At 38.6% G+C, this 21,252-nt stretch overlaps 1 protein-coding gene across 6 annotated transcripts in view; it reads left to right on the top strand.

Moving 5' to 3' along the window:
• LOC108713861 (tetraspanin-4) overlaps nucleotides 1–21,252 on the top strand; it is a 374,746-nt gene that overhangs the window by 74,718 nt on the left and 278,776 nt on the right. For 5 of the 6 annotated variants that reach the window (XM_041589965.1, XM_018257529.2, XM_041589968.1 and 2 more), the window contains one exon: nucleotides 18,536–18,600. The exons of the other annotated variant lie outside the window; for it this stretch is intronic. The gene's annotated coding sequence lies outside the window, so the exon portion shown is untranslated. The remainder of the gene's footprint in view (nucleotides 1–18,535; nucleotides 18,601–21,252) is intronic. 6 annotated transcript variants of the gene reach the window in all.

Raw genomic sequence — 21,252 nt, 5'->3', positions numbered from 1 at the left:
AATTCTGAATAAAGACAGAATGAGGAGAAACAGATGCTGAGAGAGGAATAGTGAAGATATTTCAGAAACGGTACAGAATTTTTTAATGATTATATTTATAAAGTTTATTATTTCTGAAGCTAATATTCAATTTTCATTTTCGCAATAGTTCCCCTTTAAGTAAATTTCCCCTTAACGCATGCAAATTGCATCTCTCTGGCTTTTCAGCTAGGGGCCTATTGGTCAGTTTCGGCCACAGAAATAGATTTTTATGTTCCCCCGAGTATTGAAGGGCCCCACAGATGCGATTACTTGCTCCTCAGCCCATCATCACATGGGAAAGCATAGACATCACTGCTCTGAAGATTTATGTGACCAGCAGGGGTTGCTGTTGTACAATGACAGTCCCCACTCCCACAATTTAATTACAACCATAAAGAGAAATAATGGTTCCGTTATCTATTATCAAATATTCATTGCCCGTCGAAGGGAAATAAATGGGCCATAATTACAACAATGATTATATGCAAATTGATATTCCAAATTCAATTTTTTTTTAAAGAATACATGCTGGGATGTTTTAACAGCACCACTAGCTGCTTGTTGTGAAAACAGGGGGAAAAGTTTGCAGAGTATGGTTCAACAGCTTGGAGCAACAACATTGTTTCTCTGCAGTTCTGCAAATTACCTTTTTCTAATCAGGTGATGAAAAAATGTCAGATATGTGTGTCATTGGTTTGCGACTGGTTTACTAATCCGCTTGATAAAAAAGGCACCTGGTATTCTGCCTAATAAACTAGTGGTAGATCTCAGTCTACCCTTTTGGCACTTGCCCTATACAATTACCATTTTTTTATGACTGAGCAGGTAAAAATGCAATTTTTTTCCTTTGTAGTAGGGATTTAATTCATGTGGAAAGTTTGTGGTGGTCAGGTCCAAGTTTTACATGGGTCACCAATTAATAGGTTGTACACTCTTGCTTTAATAAATATGTATTTTTGGTGGATGGTGGAAGAGTATATATACAAGTATGGGAGCTGTTACCCAGAATGCTCTGGACCTGCAGTTTTCCAAATAACAGATCTTTCTGCATTTTTGATCTTCATGCCTTCAGTCTACTAGAAAAGCATATAAATAATAAATAAACCCAATTGGCTGGTTTTGATTCCAATAAGGATTAATGACATCTTAGTTTGAATCAAGTACAAGGTATTGTCTTATTATTACAAAGAAAAAGGAAATTTATTTTTAAAATGTGGATTAAATAAAATAGAATAAAATGGGAGATGGCCTTTCCATAATTCCGAGCTTCCTGGATAACTGGCTTACAGATCCCATAACTGTAGTCATAATAATCCTAGGTAGACATGAGTAGACCATAGAACAGGCCAATATTAGCTGCCAAATCAGCCCCTCTAAGGCAGATAAATAACCTGATATTCTCTCCATGTATGACACAGTTTTATTCCAAAAATATATCGTGTAGCTCTGGAATCTACTGGTGACTCATCTAAATAAAAACTCAAGAAAGATAATCCCAGTTATATAAGAGCTTTTCCTTGCCGCGTCACTGTCTTCCTCTTGCTGTAACACTTATCTTTATGAGTATAAGCTTTGAAATGTGGCCAGATGCAGAGGCAGGGTTGAGTCCTAAATCATTTCTCTGATCCAGTAATCTCTTTTCAACTTGTTTCCCATCCTTTGGATGATTTAATAAATTGGTGATGGATATGGAATTAGTGGCCTTGTTTATACAGAGCAGCGGGTTTTTTTTTAAAGGCCCAGTAGAGAATACAGAAACAGGGGGGGGGGGGGTTGGGAGTGGGTCAGACTGGGGAAATACATTTCTTCTCTGCTCAGAGGTGTATGCAGAAGTAGTGTACAGAGCTAGAAGACATGGGTAGGGTTGGGTACAGGTGATACATTAGCAATATTTGTGTGGTAGGGTTTGGTGCAGGTCAGTGTTGGACTGGGTTGTCCAGGGCCACTTAATGGCCCCCCACCCCAGTCACAAAACCGGTCCCCCCCATGCGCTGCATATCTCACTTTCCTCTACTTGCAGCCAAGATTGGGGCAGGAGTGCACAATGTCCTGGATCAGAGCGGGGAGTGGGCCTGGGCCCACCAGGTTTTTTCCTGGGATCTCGCCGGCCCAGTGTGACCCTGGTTCAGGTTAGCAGGTTATGGTTGGGTGCAGTTTGAATTTTCCCTGACCTGCACATCACAGAAGGCACTATAGACCCTTATTTATTGATAGCCCTTTAGGTTAAGCACCTGAGGCTCCAGGAGGTAGAGTGATTTACAAATGTCACAGACAGATGACTTGGAAATTGAATATGTGCTTCCCTAAGTCACAGTCTATTGAATGAACCATAGAGCTGTTCCTTCTCTTAGTATAACTATGATACTGCCATACTGGAAGAATCTGCTTGTTTATTACATCAGTTGAAATTTCTTTGGGACTTTCTAGAGATATATGTATGTATAACGTTATTTGTAAAACGCTGTTATGGAGCCAAAGTGCCGTACAATGCAATGCAAAAAGTGAAATATATAAAAAGTACACACAGGGAGGACAAGTCACATAAGAGATTCAATAAATATGCACAGTACACATAGCTTATATAAAGACATTGAGTCTTCTCCTTTAACATCATAGCATGTTAAAATTAGTACATACTGACCCCATATGACCCACCTTATGCATTTTGTTCCCTCCGGTACTTATTCATAGGTGTTTCGTACTCTCCTGTACTTAATCATAGGTGTTTGTAACTAAATATAGTGTTATAGCTTGCACTATTGTGTCTAATCTATTGGCAATAAACTGCTTCTGTAGCTTTCCTTCTCCTTTAAAGGAGACTTATAGGATAAATGAAAAAACCCTAATTTTGTAGGCAGTTATAAGTAATATATGGTGTTGCTTTTACATGGTGCTAAAAATTAATATTATCTTTAAAAATAGCCCCTTTATTGGAGCTCCCTATAGATGTTCTCTGGTCCCTGTTTAAAATGAGGTGTGTCCAAATTCTGCCAGAAGAACACTAGGATGGGGGCCAGCCAATCACAGCCCTGCAGTCACACAAGCAAAGACATGCTTCAGTTCCTTATCAGGTCCTGCTAGCTGCTGATTGGTCCTACAGTGCAGTGAATTCAGTGCTGCCTGCTCCCCTGCACATCCTGTGAATTCAAAAAGCAGGAAGTGGAAGAGAAGGGAGGGATTATTAGGGTTTTTGCAAAAATATTCAATAAATCAGCCTGAAACACTAAATTTTTAAGCACAACTCTTCTATATCTAAATGGGTATAACGCACTGGTACATTCTTATTTTTTACACAAAATGTCTCCTTTAAAAGAGGTGATAGTGGATGTGGATAGTGTAAAAGTGTAAGGAAGGCTTACCAGCATGGCTGCATTCCGTCCCAAGATGGCAGCACCTCTTCCTTCCATGCGGATCGTCCTGGGCGCAGTTCAGTGACGTCATCATCTAGATGCCAGCACAAAGACGCCAGCGCCGGATTGAATGCCAGCGCAAAGACGCCTGCGCAAAGACGCCAGCGCCTGGTTGGACGCCAGCGCAAAGACGCCAGCGTGATGATGTCACCACGTACGTTTTTTGGCGGCAATGAAGGGCTATTTAAGGCGCCAGAGCACTCCAGACTTTGCCCTACAATAGGTTCCACTTAGTGAGTTCCTGGATGCGCTATATTCTTCTGTTATCTGATCCTGATCTTGATCTTGCCTGTTTATACCGTGTATTGAACCTTTGCCACCTGTACCGAGCTTATTGCCTGGACCTGACTTTGCCTCTAAATCAATTGCATACCTCAATCTGGTGAGACTGTGCTTCCTCCTTGGTCCACTACCTCTGTCTGAGCCTTCGGGCCCCTTACAAAAAGAGAGGAGTGGAGGAGACGGCCGGGTACGTACAGTGAGACAAGTGAAGAAATGTAATGAGGAGCAGAGCATTGAAGGACTTCTAATGTTAGCAGAAGGATTTTATTTGCTATCCTTTATTTAACAGGCAGCCATACTAATATATATATAGAGTAATGAAGGTCAAGCTGGTTGTGGGCTTGGTGCGGGTTCTTGTCATCTTTAACCAAATTCAGTGCTTGGATATAGAAATAAGAAACATTCTTAAAATATTCATTGATCTTATATGTTACAAAAAAAAACAAGAAACAAACAAAATGGTATCACAGTTTAGAAGGCTATAAATGTCACCCTCTCTAACTAACCATTTCACCATCCCGTGATCTATGGAGGATCATCCTTCTGCCTTACTTTTTTATTGAGCTCATATAAATATTTCATCCATAAATGTGGCAGGCCCAGAAATATATATATGTTGCTTAAGCGAAAAGAGCAAGAGTGTTATTTACTGAACTCTCCCTAAGTTTATTCATAGACATAAGTCATTGGATAAATTATTCACAGAGTGCAGATTATTTTCAGACATAAAAGTGGTGGAGAAAGAAAGCAGAGACACACCGCCCCGGCTGCCTATGGCAGGAATCTTTGTCTCACTGACTAGTTCCACCTGTCTGGAAAAACAGTGGGGGGAAATGTAGTACATTACGTGCCTCCATAACTTCTCTGTAATGAGCTCTAGCTATGCTGCTGATTATTTTGTCAGCGTACAGCCACCTTAAATGGGTTGTTCATCTTTAAGTTAACTTTTATATTGATGTAGATAGAGGGTGATATTCTGAAATAATTTGCAATCGTATTTTATTTTTTATTATTGGTGTTTTTTGAGTTATTTAGCTTTTTATTCAGCAGCTCTCCAGTTTGCAGTGTCATCAGTCTGGTTGCTAGGGTCCTAAGGCCCCTAGAAACCAAGCACTGATTTGAGTAAGAGCCTGGAATATGAACAGGAGAGGCCTGAATAAAAAGATCAGCAATAAAAAGTAGCAACAACAATACATATGTAGCCATGCAAAGCATTTTTTTTAAGATGGGGTCAGCGACCCCCATTTGAAAGCTGGAAAGAGTCGGAAGAAAAAGGCAAATAGTTAAAAAAAAAAAGAACTATAAAAAAATAAATCATGAAGGCGAATTTAAAAGTTAGAATTGTTATAGCATTGGCAGTTCTATAACATACTAAAAGTTAACGTAAAGGAGAAACACCCCTTTAAGTTTGCATGTACAGGTTTTCAGGATTTCCGGATAAGGGATCTTTCTGTAATTTGAACCACCATTCCTTAAACAGACACTGACACCAGAAAATAACCTTTTTTTTGTATTTGTCATAACATTATTTTTATAATGTTTATAATGTTGCCATAAAAGTATTTGTGTGATGCTTTTACATTACCTTTCTTACCCCCATGTTCCTGTATGAGGGGGCTGACATATTTGTGCAGCAGGAGTCGGTTAGCATTAAAACTATAAGTGACAGGCTGAGAAGGAACAGTCGGGTTGGCAAAACTGTCAGATTTAGGAACTTTAAGTAACAAGTACTTACAAAATCAGAACAATCAGCAAAAACTATCAATATGACCTATAGGCAACTTTTAATGTAGTTTAATATTTTGAAAAGAAAATTTTTAGTGTCAGTATCACTTCAAGCTAAAAATCATAAAAACATTAAAATCATTTAAACATTAAATAAACCCAAGTTTGCCTGTACAGGGATTTTCAGATAAGGGATCTTTCTGTAATTTGCATCACCTTTCTTTAAACTATAAATCATAAAAAACATTAAAATCATTTAAACATTAAATAAACCAAATAGGATTGTTTTGCTTCCAATAAGAATTAATTATATTTCAGTTGGGATCAAGTACAAGCTACTGTTTTATTATTACAGAGAAAAAAAAATATTTTTAAAAATAGTTAAATTATTTGCATAAAATGGGCTGTACGGGAGGTGGACTTCCTGTAATGTGGAGCTTTCTAGATAATGGGTTTCTGGATAAGGAATCCCATACCTATACTTTTATTGTACCTTCTTCCTCTCTGTACAAAGTGTGAGTCTTATATCCCTGTCCCATAGTCAGGATTTTTTGATAACTAATAATACCATTTTCCTTTAGACTAAATCTCATTGGCTTAGAAAGTGTTTCTCCGTAGATATAAAAAGAATATTCAGTTTTTATTATTACCCTTCTCTTCTGTGTATCAATTTTAGCTGAGCTGCAGGGATACGGATCAAATTGTTTTCCATTTCAGAGGTGCATAATACATGACTTGGGTATTATCTCACCTGTCTCAGCACCAGCCTGATATCTGTAAGAGCCCCTGTCTCGCATAATACATGCCACGGGCATTACGGAGGTATATTGGAATGATGCTGTTAATTCAAGGGGTTTGATGACAATGTAATGTGCACATTTTTCTTTAGTAGTTACCCCATAGTAAGCATTCAGTCAGAGTGTAACCATTCCCCTGCTCCCCCAGCTTCATGCAGAAATATCTCTATTATGCAAATACACTTAGTCGGTATTTTGTAACCCGGTGTTCTGCTGTCAGTTAATTTAACTTTTGCACACATTCGAAAATAATACGTTTTTTTTTTTAAAAAAAGGCATTAAAAAGTGAAAAAAAAGAACATCTCTGCCTATTGTGCTTTAAAGGAGAACTAAAGCCTAACTAAACAAGTAGCTAGAAATCTTGTACATTATGTTTTGGACTTCTGTACCAGCCCAAGGCAACCACAACCCTTTAGCAGTAAAGATCTGTGTCTCTAAAGATGCCCCAGTAGCTCCCCATCTTCCTTTCTGCTGATTCACTGCACATGCTCTGTGCTGCTGTCACTTACTGAGTTTAGGGACCCACTCGCAATATACAGTACACACATACCTCCCAACTTTCCCGTTTTCAGCGGGACAGTCCCGCTTTTGACAGCTCAACCCGCCGGAGTCCCGCATTGTTCTGGAAAAGTCACGACTTTTTCTGCACCGAACAGCCAGAAAAAAACAAAGTTTCTAACTTAATTGGCTTTTGGCAGAGAGCCCAGAACAGCCACCAGGTGCAAATAAGGAGGTCCCTTGGGAAAAGCACACTACTAAAAGCATTACTAATCAGCCTTATATTGTGACATTTCTATTCTATGTGTACTATATATTGTGAGTGGGTCCCTAAGCTCAGTAAGTGACAGCAGCACAGAGCATGTGCAGTGAATCAGCAGAAAAGTAGATGGGGAGCTACTGGGGCATCTTTGGAGACACAGATCTTTACTGCTAAAGGGCTGTGGTTGCCTTGGGCTGGTACAGAAGCCGAAAACATAATGTACAATATTTCTAGCTACTTCTTTAGTTAGGCTTTAGTTCTCCTTTAAGCTAGATTCCTGACTCTGTTCACAATTGCAGTTAGATATACCAGCTCCTATTAAGCATGTTCCATGGGCTTCACAAGACAAAAAAAGGTGTAGTTTATTATTTTACAATGATAAGATTTGTAATGATGAACTGCCCTTTAATGGATAATGGACATTACATTGTTGGTAGTCTCATTATTTAGTGTTAAATTGCCCACGCAAGGTCATCTCCAGCTTTCAGCGCCACAGTATTATTGAACAGGAGTAACAACAAAGAACAGAAGGTCAGGGCCTTATGATATATCATACAGCTGAAGGCTCCCAGGCAGCAGGAGTCCTTTGTGCCCATAACCATCATTGAGTGCATTCATTTAATTGCTTTTATTTGATAAGGTCAGTAGCTTTTTGCACTCCCCCCCCCCCCCAACCTTCCCTATGTTACTTTAGATGCCACCTTGGATCTGAATTAAGTTTTTTTTTTTACCCTTGAGCCACATTTTAAAAAAGTTGGAGAGCAACAAAAGTATGCAAAAAGTGATTGGCTATTTGGTAGCCCCTATGTGGACTGGCAGACTACAGAAGACTCTGTTTGGCAATACAACTGTTATTTATTCAACCAAAACTTGCCTCCAAACCAGGAATTCAAAAATAAACTCCTGCTTTGAGGCCACTGAGAGAAACAAGCCATTGGTTGGGGATCACTGGTGTAGAATACATTAAGGGGGATATTTATCAAAATCTGAATTTATCTCATTATTATTTTCTGAAATATACTCCGACCAAATACGCACATCTATTTACCCTAATTTATCAATACGTTTTTCCAAAAAATTTGCAGTTCGGGAAAAAACTAGTGAAAATTCACATAAAAATCCGAAACGTACGATTTTTTCTGATTTCTGTCTGTCAAAATCTGGGGGTTTTTTTTCTAATTCTTTCCCCAAAAAAACACAAAATCTTCGGATTATTGCACGAAACCCATCGTGAATCAGGATATATTTGGGACTTCTCCCATTGGTTTATATACAACCTCGGCAGGTCTGAGATGCCGGATGTTTGGATTCGGACTTATTATCGAACTCATTATTCCATCCTCGGGGTATAATAAATCTAAAAAAAATTTCACCAAAAATTTGGATTTTTTATTAAAAAAAAGTAAAATTTTTTTAGTTTTTGGCATTTGGACTTAAATTTGGACTTAAATAACCCCTTAAATAACCCCTTATGTGTATGGTCAGTTTCGGGGGGCACCTATAATGTGCAAAATGAATTTCAGATTCATTATATGAGTTTAAAAACTGCTAATATCTTCAAAAACTGGAAAAGGAAATTAAATGACACTGCCAAAGTTCTTTGAAGAGCACTATGAGCAATTTTACATTCATTTGTTTTGAGGGTTTTAATATTTAATTTAAAGGTTCTATTTGTGCTGTCTTGTGCATTTGCTGGATGTTCAGATCTATCTTATTTAGCTATAGTAGAACTATAACACTTAACTGTTTAAATGGAGTTTTAAAGGTTGTATTTGTAGTTTGTACTGCACTGTATGGTTTTATTCATCAGCCCTAATAATACAGGTTTCCATTTGGATTTAAATCTTTGCCTCTCACAGGTTGTTTAAAGGGTAATTCAACTTATAGTTTATAATAGAATGACCTCTTCTTAGCAATTTTTATATATAGGTCTTAATTGGAACCCAGTCAGTATCCAGGCTACAATTGAATCTATATTGTTCCTTTTTTATTATGTTCTTTTCAGTTCCTCTCCTATTCGTCTTGTAACCTCTCATTCAAACCATTGTACGGTTGCTAGGGTAAATTAGACCTTGACAATAAGTTACTCAGTGTTCCTTTAACTTATTTCTTGTATACTTTAATATGACAGAACAGCAGGCAGCAAAACAGAGTGAAAATGGAAAGGATTATGTCTACCTTGGGCTGAGAGATAAGGACAGACACTGTGGAGGTTATTTATTAAAGGTTGAATGTAGAGTTTTTTATACCTCAAATGAACTCGAATGAACTCACAACTCGATTGGTATCTTATTTAAGAAAAAACTTGAATTGAAAAAGCGTGATTCTACGAGTTTACGTTCCAAAACCCAAAAACTGAATAAATCAAATTGTCTGCGGGAAAAAACTTGAATCGGTTTAATTATTTTTAGTTTTCTGGCAAACCCCTCCGAAAAAACTCAGACATCATGAAGGCAATTAACATCTTCAAATGGTTCAAGGGATGTCTACTATTGCCTCCTGCATGACCTCAAAGGGTTTTCAGATTCAAGTTATTTTCAGGGTAAAAAAAATCTTGAAACTTGAACCTTAATAAATAACCCCCTGTATGACTTTGGGGAAAACAAGAAGACATAAAGAAAAGAGATGTAAAAGATATTGAGATAGGGGCTGATGGGAGTAGGTAGAGAACAGAGGGCTAGGTACATGCAGGGAAACCTAAACTGGCAGAGGAAAAAGGATTATAGCAAAGGGGTATAGCTGATGTAGGATTATAGCAGAGGGGTATATCTGATGTAGGATTATAGCAGAGGGGTATAGATGATGTAGGATTATAGCAGAGGGGTATATTTGATGTAGGATTATATCAGAGGGGTATATATGATGTAGGATTATATCAGAGGGGTATATCTGATGTAGGATTATATCAGAGGGGTATATATGATGTAGGATTATATCAGAGGGGTATATATGATGTAGGATTATAGCAGAGGGGTATATCTGATGTAGGATTATAGCAGAGGGGTATAGTTGATGTAGGATTATAGCAGAGGGGTATATCTGATGTAGGATTATAGCAGAGGGGTATATCTGATGTAGGATTATAGCAGAGGGGTATAGATGATGTAGGATTATAGCAGAGGGGTATATCTGATGTAGGATTATATCAGAGGGGTATATATGATGTAGGATTATATCAGAGGGGTATATATGATGTAGGATTATAGCAGAGGGGTATATATGATGTAGGATTATAGCAGAGGGGTATAGATGATGTAGGATTATAGCAGAGGGGTATAGATGATGTAGGATTATAGCAGAGGGGTATAGATGATTTAGGATTATAGCAGAGGGGTATATCTGATGTAGGATTATAGCAGAGGGGTATATCTGATGTAGGATTATAGCAGAGGGGTATAGATGATGTAGGATTATAGCAGAGGGGTATAGATGATGTAGGATTATAGCAGAGGGGTATAGATGATGTAGGATTATAGCAGAGGGGTATATCTGATGTAGGATTATAGCAGAGGGGTATATCTGATGTAGGATTATAGCAGAGGGGTATAGTTGTGTAGGATTATAGCATTGGGGTATATCTGATGTAGGATTTTAGCAGAGGGGTATAGATGATGTAGGATTATAGCAGAGGGGTATATCTGATGTAAGATTATAGCAGAGGGGTATAACTGATGTAGGATTATAGCAGAGGGGTAAAGCTGATGTAGTGAGACTGTAGAGAGCAGAGGGATAGGGGCAGCACATGATAGAGGGGTACAGCTGAAAAGGTGTAAAATAGAGAAGGATGATGGCTGTAGAGAACACTCCTTGGCTGACAGACAATATTAAGATGATAGAGAGGAAATGACAAGAACAAACAAGGCATGGCTGATGCTTGGTTTAACATCAATAACAAGTTCTACCATCATGCTGGTGATAAAGAGAAATAGGAGAAATTACAGGGTTTACACATGGATACTAAGTGCTTGAAACCAGAAATGTGCAACCATTCTGAATATATATACAATTCCCAAAGGTTTGTATATACTGTAAAATTCCCATGTGCACAGTGCCAGCCTCACCGGGTAACTGGTTGAGGGCTACAAAGACAAAATCCAAAAGGCACTGTGGTGTTAAAGCATCAATTGTCCATTAGTGTAGCCCACGTTGTAGGTCTGAGTTGCTATCATAGTGATGAGTCTCCAAAGTTTGATATTTGCAGAAGGTTTCTGTTATACTACGGCAGGGTCTAATATATTTTTCTGAGGGAGCCTGAGGAAATGCCTCCCCTATATGCCTTCCTGTACAGGTATGGGACCTGTTATCCAAAATGCTTGGGACCTGGGGTTTTCCAGTTAGCGGATCTTTCTTTAATTTAGATCTTCATACCATAAGTCTACTAAAACATCCTTTCAAGGAGAAGGAAAGTTTAGAACTAAGTAAGCCTTATCGGAAAGGTCCATCTAAATATACCAGTAAACCCCCAAAGTAGTGCTGCTCTGAGTCCTCTGTCAAACGAAACACTGCATTTCTTTCCTTCTATTGTGTACACATGGGCTTCTGTATCAGACTTCCTGCCTTCAGCTTAAACCTCATTGCCCTGGGCGTGAGCATGCTCAGTTTGCTCCTCTTCCCCCTGCCCCTCCCTTCTCTACTGTAATCTGAGCCCAGAGCAGGGAGAGACTAAGACAGGAAGTGATGTCACACCACGTTAATACTGCAGCTCCTATCCTAAACAAACAGAGAGTTTCTAGAGCTTTTTACTCAGGTATGGTAAAACATTCTACAGAATAAATATAGCATTCTAGCTTGCACTATTGCAGCTAATCTATTGGCAATAAAATCCCTCCGTAGCTTTCCTTCTCCTTTCAACATTAAATAAACCAAATAGGCTGGTTTTGCTTAGTTTGCATCAAGTACAAGGTACTGTTTTATTATTTATCATTGTTTTATATAATTATTTTTTTTTTTTTAAATTGGATTATTTGGATAAACTGGAGTCTGTGGGAGACGGCCTTTCCGTAATTTGGAGCTTTCTGGATAACAGGTTTCCGGATAATGGATCCTATACCTGTACAGGTATGGGACCTGTTATCCAGAATGCTAGGGACCTGGGATTTTCCGGATAATGGATCTTTCCGTAATTTGGATCTTCACACCTTAGGTCTACTAGAAAATCATTTAAACATTAAATAAACACAATAGGCTGGTTTGGCTCCCAATAAGGTTTAATTAAATTTTAAAAGAAAATCATTTTTAAAAATTTGGATTATTTGTATAAAATGCAGTCTATAGGAGACGGCCATTATCCCTCTTAATAACGGGTTTCCGGATAATGGATCCCATACCTGTATTATGATAAATCTCTTAAGTCAGAAATTAACTAGTAACATGTTGGTGCTACAGAAATACTGCTACCCGGTGTTTCTATAAGAGACCCCTCACCGAGCAAGGTTAGGCCTTATTCACTTTGTCCCAAAAACCTTGTATGTCATAGCACAATATATAAATAAATGAGCTATTAATAGTTATATAACAGTTTAATAGTTTAATAGTCTGCGGCATCTTTATGAAAAAGTATAACCCAGAATGAGACAACCAGAGAGCTAGAAGTTATTAATACTCCCAGAAGCTCAGATGGAATTTTATCAGAACAAATTGACAAATGGAAGATTTTCACCAGAAACATATAAAAAAATAAAAACACACAAAAAACACAATAACGGCAAACTTGCTAGCAGTGGCCCATGCTGGCGGCAACGCCACAAAACGTTTGCTGAGATTAAGCAGTAAATCATGAATTCTTTCTAGCCACAGTAAATATAATAAAGTATCGATTTTTGCTCCCTTTCTGTTTCACTTACCTGCGTAGAAAGAGGCAACCTTAAATGTAACTTATCACACAGAAATCATATTGCATTATTAAAGGCAAAGTGATTTGTCATGTACGATTCTGGGTGCCATTTCTTTATGTGCGTAAGGGCTTCACTATATAAAAAGGCTTGATTTATTGTTGACTGCTCCCCCCTCGGGTATTATACAGCCTATGATCCCATTTTTTAATTTAAAAAAGTGTTGTAATGCTGGATACAAGTTCTGAAGAAAGTAGACGGCTAATTTTAAAGGGCTGCTAAACATCTACTTCCATATTGCCCCTGAGTTTGTTGAATAACAATTTTCAGTTTATTTTTATATCCCTGTTCCAGTCCTTACAAAGTCTAAAATGTGTGCGTAGCTCTGCCAGCAGATTCTGTGCCAGGACACTTTTCACTTCCCCTTTCCCATTATCTTCCTTATCCCCTTCCAAAACCCTCCATAGAATTGGAGGTATGTGGCCTATGGGTAGTGGTACATTTTGGAGACACTGTCAGAGGAGGTCTGGCCAATCTAAAGAAGAGTAAAAATAGGGACCAAAGTTGGCCATACACTGGCAGATTTGAGATGTGGGCCCTTCAGGTGGAGTCAGCAGCTTAATCTGCCCATGTATGGGCCTTCGTTGATGGCCTGTTCAATAAGGTGGCCATACACGGCCGATAAAAGCTGCCGACAGACCAAGTCGGCAGCTTATTGGCCCGTGTATTGGGCCCCCCGACGGACTTCCCCGATTGAGATCTGGCCGAAAGTTCGGATCGCCAAATGAGTGGATCTCTCCGTGTATGGCCACCTATAGATTTATCAAACAGGTTGCATGGTAGAGTCCTGCATAGGATCGGTTACCATAGAAATACCCTCAAAGTGTTCAGGTTTCAGGCAGAAAGTCCTTGATTCCATTACCAAGCGGGTGTTCCCTAGGTACCCTGTCTGGGTACATGTGTCAGTTGCATTACCCCTCACCTCCCCAAGTTAAAAGTTATTTCTCCCGCTGACCTGACTGATCCTGCTCCAAGGTGACATCACTTCTGCCCACCAGTGACTCTTCTGGCTTCATGGGTCCCCTGGGTCGGGTTAATGGCACAGTTAGCTTGGGTATGGTTGGGTAGCAGAGAATTAGTAGGGGGTTTAGTGGGTCACTGGTCCGGGTCAGGTTGTAAATCAGCGGTTCCAGGTTGGGCACAGGCATGGCCAACTGGACACACGCAAGAGTTTATAGCCTCAGGTGACCAGATTTTCAGAGTAAAATTTAGTGGACAGAGTGAAGAAAGGCATCACGCCGCGGCAAATTTGGGTAGACATGCCTGCTTTGGGAGACAAGCCCCCAACAAACCACTTAATAGATAAGTGTTCGCACACCCTTCTTCAAATAATCTTATAAGCTTGGTGCCCAGTAGAGGATACACACTGGCACACAAGGAGTGTAGTTGCAGGGCAAGCCCTACCTTTTACTGTGTAACGTTCCCCCTAAACTCATTGCAGGATGGCACAGTGGCAATTTAATGTATAATATCCCCAGAACTCAGGATGGCCCAGTGACAATTTCATGTATAATACCACGAGAACTTATTGCAGGATGGCACAGAGGCAATTTCATGTATAATCCCTCCAGAACACAGTGTAAGGTATTTTCTCTGCATTTTCGGCTTGACTTCAGCTCCTGACTTCTGTTAGCACTCTCCAGCACCCCCTTCCTGTACGATTATGTAGCGTGGGCCCTGATAAATTGCAATACAGGGACACAAGAAAATGAATGAGCCCTCCCTCCCTAGCTGCTGAGTCATTTAACTTCAGGAGCAGAAGCTGCAGGAGAGCCCTTCACAAAACACCTGGGATGCACAGCCATTGGCCCTGGTTCAGATGCTCTGTGCAAGAACATTCTGCGGCACATTATTCACAGATGAAGCTCTTGCACTTCTATCCAGGACATTAGTAAATTATCCCTCTCTGTCTCCAACAGAGATATGATAAACCATGATCTACAGTAGCATGTCTTCCTTCACCGAGTACAGAAAATGTAATACATGCTTCTCCCTTTAAATGTACTCTTAACCATTAAGGCAACTTGTGGCTACTATAGGAATGGATTTCAGTGTGTTTTTCCCTTGCCGTGAATTAAAAATTGTCCCTCGCTGTAGCTGAGAAAGCAGAGGATACTGTACGTCCTTAGATGTGGTTTTGGCTGCACAGCCTTGCTGGAAACATGAAGGGGATGCATTTTATTACAGCCAGAGTATAGCAATAGATTATCTAAGGTCAGCTCGGGTGAAGCATTCAAAGGCAGGACACATGCTTCACCCAAGCTAACACTTGCAGAGCTGCTTTTATAACTCTTAAAGAGAGAGTGCAACTCCATACCTGTGTTTCACACTCATATTAATCTCTGCTTACTGATGTGTTGCCTTATGGCTGACTATGGCTTGCCAGAACCTTAATTGAATCTATTTTTAAAAATAATTACTAAATATTAAATCAACTTTATTTCCCTGCCATCAATACCAACTAATATATGATGAGCACATGCCTTGAACAAGGTGCAGAATATATGGACAGGTTGGCTAAAGATCAAAAAAAAATGCATTTTTCCCATACTTGATTACATAAAATTACTTGTGGGAGTTTATAACAGAATTAAGGGGCAGATTTATAAAGGTTCGAATGGTAAATTTGATTTTCTATTTTTTTTTGTGTGTCAAAACTCACAAATTCTAATTTAAAAGCACCAACTCAATGTAAATTTGAATGTGAGATTTAACACAGCTCGACAATGGAAACAGTTCTAACTTAAATATTCGCCACCTAAAACCTGCCGAGTTCATTTACAAATAAATGGTGAGGTCTGTTGAACCATTTGAATATGTTAATTGCCTTCCTGACATTCTAGTCAAAACTATATTCAAATTCAATTAGAATTTTCAGGTCGGGACTATTCAATGTTCGAGTTTTTTAATAAATAACCTCCCATTCGAGTTGTAAGTATATTCAAGTTTATTACAATAAAAAAATTCACATAAATTCTAAATTTGATCCTAAAATATATGGAATCCTTATTGGAGGCAAACAATCCTATTGGAATCTAATGTTTAAATGAATTTTTAAACTTAAAGTTGTGGTTCACCTTTAAGGCAACTTTTAATGTCATAGAATGGCCAATTCTAAGCAACTTTTCAATTGGATTTCATTATTTATTTTTTTATAGTTATATAGTTATTTGTCTGATTTTTCTGACTCTTTGTAGCTTTCAAATGGGCTTCGCTGACTCCCTTATAAAAAACAAATGCTCTGTAAGGCTACAATGTATTTTTATTGCTACTTTATAGTCCTGATCTTTCTATTCAGCTCCTCTCCTATTCATATTCCAGTCTCTTATTCAAATCAGTGCACGGTTGCTAGGGGAATTTGCACCCTAGCAACCAGATTGCTTAGAATGCAAACTGAAGAGCTGCTGAATAAAAAGCTAAATAACTCAAAAAACAGAAATAAAAAATTAAACATCTCTACATCATACTAAAAGTTATCTCAAAGGTGAACTACCCCTTTAAGTTATGAAGATCCAAATTACGGAAAGATCCCTTATCCAGAATTTAGATGTTGTTCCAAGCAAGTGGATCCTTGCTCAGCTTGAATTTTCTGGGCAAAATTAGGATGACCCAAGAGTTGAGGTTCAGGAATTGCATACAGGGCCGTAACTACGGAGGAAGCAGACCATGAGGCCCTAATTAATGAGCAATTTTAATATATATTAGTAAAACAGGACACCCTCTGAATATGTTGGGGCCACAATATTAATTTGCTTGGGGCCCAGTAACATCTAGTTATGCCACTGACTGCATATTCGACTATTGTCCAGACTGAATGATGTCTGAAAGTGATTGGGTAGATGTTGACTGAGAAAAGAGAACATATTGGCTCAGTACTCAAGTTGTAGCCAATCTGATGAAGGAAAGCCGATTAAAGCCAGCGTCTCCTATGCATGGGCTGCATTTGCTTCACTCAGGGAAGGACTCCCTGAAATGTGTTCTTGCCCCTTATACTCCAAAGCCACAGATGTTAAAAAATGGTTAAAAGAGGAAATTGCCCAGACGCCACCAGGACAATAAGTCCAGTAACTTTTAGCTGCGTCCTTGTAGAATGTATATCATCCTTTCAAGTGTTCAGAAGTAAACTGAATTATCCTGCTATCCGTATCACCCGTACCCATCATAAGAGCTTGCTAGTAGAGTCCTATGCGCAACCGATTTCTAAGACCCGAACCAGCAGCCTACGACCCGAACCGCAACCTGCATATTTTTTCACTTTGATCCGCTACCAGACTGCCTTATCCTCAACCCGACCCGCAATTCGCCGACCACCATCAAACAGGAAGTGATTGTGCTGCAAACCGGAAGTGACGTCATCAAAAGTGGGCGGGGACAGAAACACGTTTTGTAAAACTTTAAAAGGAGTAAAATATAGGCAATATTACATAAGATAAGAAATTTAGATACACGCAACACGCGACCCGCGGCTGTACCCGCACCTGAAAATTCTCCCCTCATTCCGCAGGGTTCTTGCTTTTTTTGCGCTGCAGGACTCTTACTTGCTAGTTTGTATAGACATTTCAATGAGGCCCCTGTTTGTAGACAATTGAAAATGAAAACTGTTATGACTCCTTCACTATCTTGGCTACAGTGTAGTAACCATTAGCAACCAATCAGCAAGGGTCACTGCACTGGAATAACTTTGCTCATACCTCCCAACTGTCCCTTTTTCGGAGGGACAGTCCCTCTTTTGACAGCTCAACCCACAGTCCCTCATTTGTACTGGAAAGTCCCTCTTTTCTCTGCACTGAACAGCCAGAAAAAGAAACAAAGTTTCTCACTTAATTGGCTTTAAGCAGAGAGCCCAGAACAGCTAACAGGTGCAAAAAAGATACTTTGTAACAATTTTGAGACACAAAAACAGTTTAAATTAGGAGAAATATTTTCAAACTTTCATTACCTGCCAAATTTTGTAAAACAAACATGGTAATTAGGGGGTGTGGCCACAGAAAGGGGTGTGGTCAAAAATTGCTGTACTACCTGCGGGAAAAAAATTTTTGTCCCTCTTTTTACTTCCAAAATGTTGGGAGGTATGACTTTGCTCAGTGATAGTAATGAGTCCCAATGCCAGAAAAAGTTGTTTATAACGGTGGAAGAACTCCCCCCATGGATCACTTATGATTGCAAGTGCAATTCCAAGTGCAATCGCCTTTTTTTTGACACAAGAAACATAATAAATGGAGTTTAATAAACAACAGTAAATTTGTGGGGCCACAACTGCACTTGCAGGTATAAATTAGGGATGCAACGAATCCAGGTTTCGGTTCGGGATTCGACCTTTTTCAGCAGGATTTGGATTCAGCGAATCCTTCTGCCCGGCCAAACCAAATCCTAATTTGCATATGCAAATTAGGAATGGGGAGGGTAATTGCGTGACTTTTTGTTACAAAACAAGGAAGTAAAAAATGTTTTCCTCTTCCCACCCCCTGATTTGGAATTGGTACGGTATTCGGCCGCATCTTTCACAAATGATTTGGGGGTTCAGCCGAATCCAAAATAGTGGATTCGGTGCATCCCTAGTATAAATTATACCGTATTTCTTCTATTTCTTATGGTTTTCTGATATTGTTTATAACCTATGCATTTTTTTTTCTTTACCTCCTTTTCCAGATATTTTTCGCGTTTCCTTTCAGTGACATTTCTGGATTTTCTGGACAATAAAGGTTTCAACAACAGTAAGGAGATTTTTTAAAATGTAAAATGCATGATATTGTGCTTTTCCTAATCTGCACATCATTCAGTATACAGTTATGGGATCTGTTTTCCCGGAACCCATTATCCAGAAAGCTCCAAAGTACGGTAAGGCCATCTCCCATAGACTCCATAATAATCAAAACATTTTTTAAAAAATGATTTTACTTTTCTCTTTAATAATAAAACAGTAGCTTGTACTTGATCCCAACTAAGATAAAATTAATCCTTATTGGAGGCAAAAAATTGGGTTCAATTAATGTTGACATGATTTTTAGTAGACTTAAGGAGATCCAAATTACAGACAGATCCCTTATCTGGGAAACCCCAGGTCCCGGGTATTCTGGAAAACAGGTCCTATACCTGTACTCGGTTGTTGTTATTTCCATATGGAAGAGTGTCATTGCTCCTGTTTTCACTGGTGAAAAAAAGGTTTGGTTGGAACCCACTGATACTAAGATATAACACATTTACACGGAAAGCTTTAAGACTTTAATGCTGCTTGTACACTGTATAATGGCAGCTTAGTGCTGATAAAAGTGCCAATTTTACTGGAAGCCCATCATTTTTTAATTAGAAGTTGATTAGGTTATTTGCAGGTTTTACAACATCAAGTTTATTAAATGAGCTGGCCAATCATATAAATATCTTTGTTTTATTCCTAATGTCACGTAGAGATCTGCAGAAACACGAGTAACATATTTATATTATAGCATAAACTGTTTATATGTATATGTGTATGTGTATATATATATATATATATATATATATATGTATATATATATATGTATATATGTATATATATATATATATATATATATATGTATATATATGTATGTATATATATATATATATATATATATATATATATATATATATATATAGATGAAACCTGTTGTTGTGTACAATGAACAGCAAATGATCCTGACAGGGAGGATAGTAAGAAAAATCAATTTACCCCTGATCTTACAAGTAACTGGGCACTGGTTGTCCTCATGTCTATCATTTTATATTACAGTAAGATGACAGCAAATATACCTTGTGTATAGAATATATTGTAGCTTAAGTCTGACAGACCGCTTGGTACTGGATAATAATGTGTACATTACTGAAAGGAGGAATACTATGATAAAGTATCAGAACACGGGCAGCTTAACATAATATGGGCCAACTTAACAATAAGGATATCTGCCAGTAATGGAGACACTGATGACAAGTAAGATCTGCAGCTGAAGTCATTCAGTTGTCTCTCCTAAAAAAAACAACCTAAGGCAAGTGAGCAGGGAGTCTGGTAGATATATAAAATAATACAGAAATGTCACATTATTTCTTGTAAAAACATAAGGTGTACAGGACAAAAGTTGACCAGGGTTACGTCGGTTGTTGACCTTTAAAATAACTTTTAGTATGATGTAGAGCAGTGATCCCCAACCAGTAGCTCGTAAGCAACATGTTGCTCTCCAACTCCTTTTACTTCTGAATGTTGCTCACGGGTTCAAAAGGTTGGGGATCCCTGATGTAGAGAGGGATATTCTGAGACAATTTGCAATTGGTTTTCTTTTTTTTATTATCTGTGTATTTTGGGTTATTTACCTTTTTATTTACCAACTCTCCAATTTGCAATGTCAGCAATCTGGAAGCTAGTGTCCAAATTCCCCTAGCAACCATGCACTGATTTGAATAAGAGACTGAAATATAAATAGGAGAGGCCTGAATAGAAAGATGAGTTATAAAAAGTACCAATAACAATAAATCTGTAGTTTTACAGTTGTTTTTTTTAGAGAATAGGGGTGAGTGACCTCTCTTTGAAAGTTGGAAAGAGTCATAAGAAAAAAGCAAATTATTCAAAAACGATAAAAAAGAAAAAAGAACGAATGAAAAGTTGCTTAGAATTCACCATTCTATAACATGCAAAAGTTATATTAAAGATGAACCACCCCTTTAAAGTTGTTGTTCACCGTTAACTTTTAATATGATGTAGACCAGTGATCCCCAACCGGTAGCTCGTGAGCAACATGTTGCTCTCCAACCCCTTGGATGTTGCTCCCAGTGGCCTCAAAACAGGAGCTTATTTTGGAATTCCAGGCTTGAAAGCAAGTTTTGGTTGTATAAAACAACAGGGGTACTGCCAAACAGAGCCTCCTGTAGGCTGCCAGTCCACATAGGGGCTACCAAATGGCCAATCACAGCACTTATTTGGCACCCCAAGAACATTTTTCATGCTTGTGTTGCTCTTCAACTAGTTTTACTTCTGAATGTTGCTCACGGATGCAAAAGGTTGGGGATCCCTGATGTAGAGAGTGATATTCTGGCAAACTGCAGTTGGTTTTTATTATTTGTGCTTTTTGAGTTATTTAGCTATTTATTCAGCAGCTCTCCAGTTTGTTCTACCATTATCACTGCTCTTTTCTCCATTGCAAAGATTCCCCTTTTTTCCCATTTCCATTAGTGATGGACGAATTTGTACTTCGCCAACAAATTCGCGAATTTCCTGGAAAATTCGTGAATCAGCAAAAATTTCGAGGAACGTAAATTTTGGTGCCCGCATCAATTTTGACGCTGGCGTTAAAGTCAATGGGCGTTCAAATAATGTTGACGCCAACTAATTTTTGCCTGGTGAATTTACGTGCTAGTTT

The sequence above is a fragment of the Xenopus laevis genome, chromosome 4L, assembly GCF_017654675.1.
Source record: "Xenopus laevis strain J_2021 chromosome 4L, Xenopus_laevis_v10.1, whole genome shotgun sequence".
Lineage (NCBI taxonomy): Eukaryota > Metazoa > Chordata > Amphibia > Anura > Pipidae > Xenopus > Xenopus laevis.
Note: the sequence above shows the minus strand (reverse complement) of the source record. Positions and strands in the feature narration are given on the sequence as shown.